This window comes from Anser anser (genome assembly GCF_964211835.1).
Source record: "Anser anser genome assembly, chromosome: 8".
NCBI classification, from domain to species: Eukaryota; Metazoa; Chordata; class Aves; order Anseriformes; family Anatidae; genus Anser; species Anser anser.
Window position 1 is genome coordinate 31,503,916 of NC_139728.1, and position 5,250 is coordinate 31,509,165.

At 48.3% G+C, this 5,250-nt stretch overlaps 1 long non-coding RNA gene across 1 annotated transcript; it reads right to left on the minus strand.

Annotated features, from left to right (window-relative positions):
• Positions 1-299: 299 nt before the first annotated feature.
• Positions 300-4,700, minus strand: LOC310903027. The gene is made up of 2 exons (XR_014587236.1): positions 4,023-4,700; positions 300-3,452 (listed from the first exon to the last, which is right to left on the minus strand). It is a non-coding gene; the product is annotated as an uncharacterized lncRNA (long non-coding RNA).
• Between the last annotated feature and the right edge of the window lie 550 nt (positions 4,701-5,250).

Sequence of the window (5,250 nt, forward strand, 5' to 3'; positions counted from 1 at the left end):
TCATTAACTTCAAGAGAGTCATTGTGATGTTTTATGACTGTGTCGTCAGGTTCTGGAGCAATAATACGGGGCTAAAGGCAGCCTGAGCTCTGAGCTCTGTGGAAACAGAAGCATATGACTATTTCCTAAGAATTCTTTTAAACATTCACAGAATGGTGTCAAATTCAGTTAGTTGCTTTCGAGATAAAAAAAAAAAAGGTGATTATTAACATTGTTACACCACTTCCACCCCCCACAAATGCACTGAACAGTGTCTGCTGGGCCAGGTTTCCATGCGCAATTAACAGTTGAGGCTGTTAATGACCGCTTTCCTCTTTTATTTAACTGCTTTAACAGCAACACGCAGGCACAAAGCCTGAGCTGTCCCCATCCTGCCCGCTGCCGTGCTTGCCCCCGGCCACCAGCGCATCCCCGCTCCTGCCTGCCCAGGGATGCTGTGCACGCCCAAGGACAGAATGTGCTAAAAACATAAAGTACCTCTCCTAGTTCTTTAATAAAAGTATTCACCCCCTTCTCAAGAGAGAGTTCTAGAAGTTGCACTTGTTAGAGGCAGAGAGTCTCTAATTCTTTTTGAAGAGAGGCCACTGTGTAAGATCGGAGCAGTGCTGGGCTTGGCGGTGTTCTGCCAGCACGCGGCACGAGCCCGGCCCCACGCCAGGAGGGGACGGAGGAAGAGGCCGGGTGCCGAAGGCTGGCCTCCAGCAGCGCAGAAAGCTGGGAGGAAACCTCTGCTGGGGCAAGGTCCAGGCGACCGCCCTGGTTGTCTGCAGCAGTACCAGCGCTGTGGGCTCACCGTTGGAACCGGACTGAACGAAAGTGCTTGGCAAGCTGAGGAGTACTGTGTTTTTAGTGTTTCTTAAAAAGGCAGGGTAATCCCGAGGAAACATTCCTCCATTCCTCCTGCCACTGGAGTCCTCCGTCCCATTAATCATCTTGGTGCTTATTTCCGGACCCTTTCATGTCTGTCCCTTTGGAATACCATGTTAGCAGTCCAGGTCAGGCTGTTCCTTGGTCTTTTACACAAGCACTATAAATTTTTAGTATTTTCTACATGTATCTCTAGCACATGGAAATAGCTAAGCGCCATGTTAGCTGTCTCTTCAGAAATTCTTACTGAAGCGCCCATGGTGATGCCCAGATTTCTTCCCACAGTGGTCTTGGGTTGTCTGGAGCCCCAGGTGGTGTCTGCTGGGACCACCACCACAGTGAGCATCGCTGCTGGGCCCACCACTGGAGAGCCCCCTCACCCAGGCCTGCTGGGCAACAATGCTCTCCTACGTGTCTTCACAGTCTTACTGACTTTGTCTCCAAAAAATATGGTTTGCATTGCCACAAGCCTGTGTGGCTCTTATCTCCCTTGGCCCATCAATGTACTTTGAAAACAGAGGGAAGTTCTATTGAAATCTGTGTTTTGTGTGCTGTGGCCCAAGCTGGAACTTGTGGGTTTTGTTTGCCCTGGTCAACTTCCTTCAACAACGTGTTATTCTCAGGAGCTATTTCTCAGGAGCTATTTCTCTAATTTTATGGCACTAGCTTAAGATTCACCACCTCATTCCAGTTATTATATGAGGCTGTACCAGGACATTTTTCATTATCCTGCTCTCCAAACCTGGGTACTACGTTCAGTATAGTCCACTACGGCTGGTGTAATTCATTCTTCAGGGGCTAATGGGCCAGACCGGCACTCCTATTTATATCTTCATGATTCAATTAAAAAAAAAAAAAAGGGGAAAAAAAAGGGAAAAAAAAAGAAAAGAAACAACCGCAAATCCATAAGGGTGGCGATGGTCCTTTTGTCCATCGGCAAGCATTGCGAGCGCTGTGCTGGTGATGGATGTGCTTGTTAAGGGACGCTGGCTGTTGGCCATCTCGTTAGAAGTGCTGCTGCTGTTTGCAAGCACACTGTGTTTGTGCCAGGAGCATCACTCACCCAGGATGGAAAAAAGCTGAATTATGAAATGAGCTGCTTGAACTTGGTTGCTGTACTGCCTAATGTTGCTTCAGAATTGCCTCCACAAATGCAAGGACAGTGTTAGCTCACACGTTCTGTAGCAGCAGGGTTGCCAGACCACCTCATGGTACACAGATCTGCTTTCTGTAGCAGCACAGTGCTGCCGCAAATCTGTTGATGTTTCTGTGCTCACTGGTTTCTTAGCAAAAGCCATAGCAAGCGAGTAAAGGAAGAAGTGAGCTTTGCCATCATCTTGTGAGGTGGTTTTTTACATTTCCAGGAGGGATTCGTCTCCTGCAAATATCTGAAATACATGTCCTCCCCAAATTATAGTACATGCTCCAACGTGGTATGAGTACTGATGGTGTGTCAGTAATCATTATCATTTTTATAAGAAACAATAAGAAGACAGAATCTGGTAGTTGAGCCATTCTTGCTCTATTTGATATTTAGACTTTACCTATAAGCGTATACATGTACACTTACGTATACATCAGTGAAATATCGGCATAACAGAGATGCATGAAACTGGTGTTAGGAAAAATGAACACTTACTCTTTAAGTTTCTCTCTCCTGCAAAAAGTATTGGCTAATAGTACTCTTAAACAGAGACTGGAACGTTCCCCCATTCAAGAAATCCCCCATTCATCCCTTCACAGAGCAGCACCGGAGGCACAGGTCAGCAACCTAACGAGGTTAGAGGAAGGCAGGAGAGAGACTGGGGAAACGGTGGGTGGGGGGGTGCCGCGGGTGGGTGCTGCTGCTGCCAGCCCGCGCCCCCAGCCCCAGCTGTCCCCCGCTCCTCGCCCCGGGCTCCTGCACGGCGCTGGCTCCCTTGGCCTCAGCGCTGCGTTTCATTGAATGCTTCAGCGCTTCTCGCATATACAAAAGGACGTTCCTTTCTGCACTGCACAGGAAATGAATCAGTGTGTTTTGTAAAACACACTTCACTTCAGTTAATATTTACTTTAATGCTATGTTTGAAAGTGAAAATTAAAAAAAAAATAAAATCTTATCTTACTTTGGTGCTTACAACACGTGTTTAATTTCAGTCTGCAAATGAATAGCAGAAGCAGCTTTAGATGGCTTTCTTTGGAATTACTAATAGCTCTAAGTGGGTGGATGGGTAACTATCTATGTTCTCCTAGGCTGTAGAAATTGCCCTAATGGAATTATTCAGCTTAGCAATGTTTGAATTTCCCCCAAAATGCATTCAGTTGCTTTGCATACATGTGAGTGTTACAATGCAAAAGCAGCCCCTGATAGCCCTCTGCTTGGTTAGCCAGGGTGACAGATGTGTTAGCGCTGCACCCAAGCTGCGTGTGGGCAGGTGGAGGAGGTGACAGCTGGAGAAGAGGTGGCTGCTGGAGCAGCTTCTTCCTTCCTTTTTGAGGGGTAGTTCATAGCTTCTTCTGATCAATTAAGTCTCAGGTTGAGCACTGCAGCCCCTCGAGGTGTTTCTGACACGAGGAGAAGGCTCCCGACGGCTTACCACGCTGAGCTGTGGGCAGAAAACACTCTTTCTCAGGTGCTCAGGTATTCCTGAGGTGCAGCCCCTTGAGCTGCCTTGCTCCCTGCGTGGCTGCCCCACAAGGGACCCCATCTCCAGGTGAGGCCGGGTGCCCCCACCAGAGCAAAGCAGCTCTGCCTCTCCCTGGGAGATGAGGTGGGCAGCTAGCTCCAGCAGGCTGTAATAGACATTCAAAGAAAAAGAAGTCAGGGCAACCTTCAAAGTGTGTGACAAACAAAAAGGAAAAAAGCAACACGAGGTTAAAAAATGTGTGAACGTTTTCTTCCCAATGGAGCGTGCAGCGTTGCAGAGGACGGCCCTCTGTGACCATGCATCAGACTGGAAGACACCGTCTTTCTCTGCCTTGGAAACCCTAATGTTACTTGATGAACTTAAGAGAATGAAATATACTTGGATGTTAAATAACGTCAGAAAACATAATTCATATATATAAAAAGAACATAATTTAGTGACCAATGCACAAATAGATTGACTCTGTTGAATATCTTCAGATCGTGCTAGGCTTAAAACACAGGGTAGAGTCAAAATAAAATTACTCACTGTGTCCATCTCTTTGCAAGGCGAGATCCTGGCAGGCCTCTGCACTCTGACCGAAATCCTGCTGCAGCGTATAGGCAGCGGTGCTGCTCTTTGCTTCCTTCACCTCACTGCCACCCCCCTGCAGCTTTTAACGTACGGGTGCAGGTGCGGTGTGTTGGTGACGCAGAGCTCGAGAAGCGCACAACCCGTTTGCATGCCCACAGTGTTTTGCACCCTCCCCTTGCGTGCTCCTGGCCTCCTCAGACTTCCTGGGCTGGGCTTTCCCTGTGTGTTTGCGGGAGGAGGATTTGTTTCTGGAAGGTGAGCAGCAGAGATATTTCCAACGAGATAAAAAAATGCTTTGTACAAGGCTTCCCAGAAAAGGAATAAATGGCTGCTGTTGTACTGAATTTATGGTGCTGTCGGGCTTCTGAGAAACCCAAGGTACAACGCGGCTAGTCCTGTCTCATGCTACGACAGCCCAGCAGCAGTGCCACAGTGAGGAAAGAGGTTTTTGAGAGGACCGTGTGGTCTGTGGTGTACCATTTCTGAGGCAGAAAATCAGTAATTGCTGTTTAAGTCATATCCTAAAATACAACAGAGAAAGGCAGTACACTGCAGAGTTGGGGCCTACCCAAACCGTTCTGACACACAGCGGCTGGGTGCCCAACCATCGTCTGTCCTGCCGCTCTGAGAGGTTCAGGGCCAAAAGGACATGCGCAAGGGCGGTCCTGGGTGCTTCCACCAGACTGGGGTTCACACCAGACCTCACCCCTGCCGAGCTCCTCCATGGCACCAGCATCAGCCTTGATGCTCTCATGAAATCCTTTGTGTCTTAAGAGCCTCCAAAACCTCCTTGGGACTACAGATTTGGGCTCTCCATTAGTCTTAGAGCACGAATCATACTCAGAAACAGTTGCAAAGCCTGCTGAACCCTGGCCAGGGTCTCTGCTTCTGCTCAGCCTCTGTTTTGCCACCCAGCGTGGCACAGCGCAGGCAGCCGTAAGAAGCGGTACGTCAGTGGCAGCCAGGGGAAAGCAAACATCTGTCCCTTTTCATCCAGCATAGCTGGGACTGGCGATATAGGTGTTATTTTGTGCTCTGAAATGGCAGAAACTGGATACTTCCCTCAGCAACAAGATGAGCTAGTTCTTCATAACTGTGAAAACTATTGCTAAAAGGAAAAAAAAATCCTCAAATCTTGCACGCACAGTCCTGAGCTTTCACAGTTGGGGGGAAAAAAGAGCAG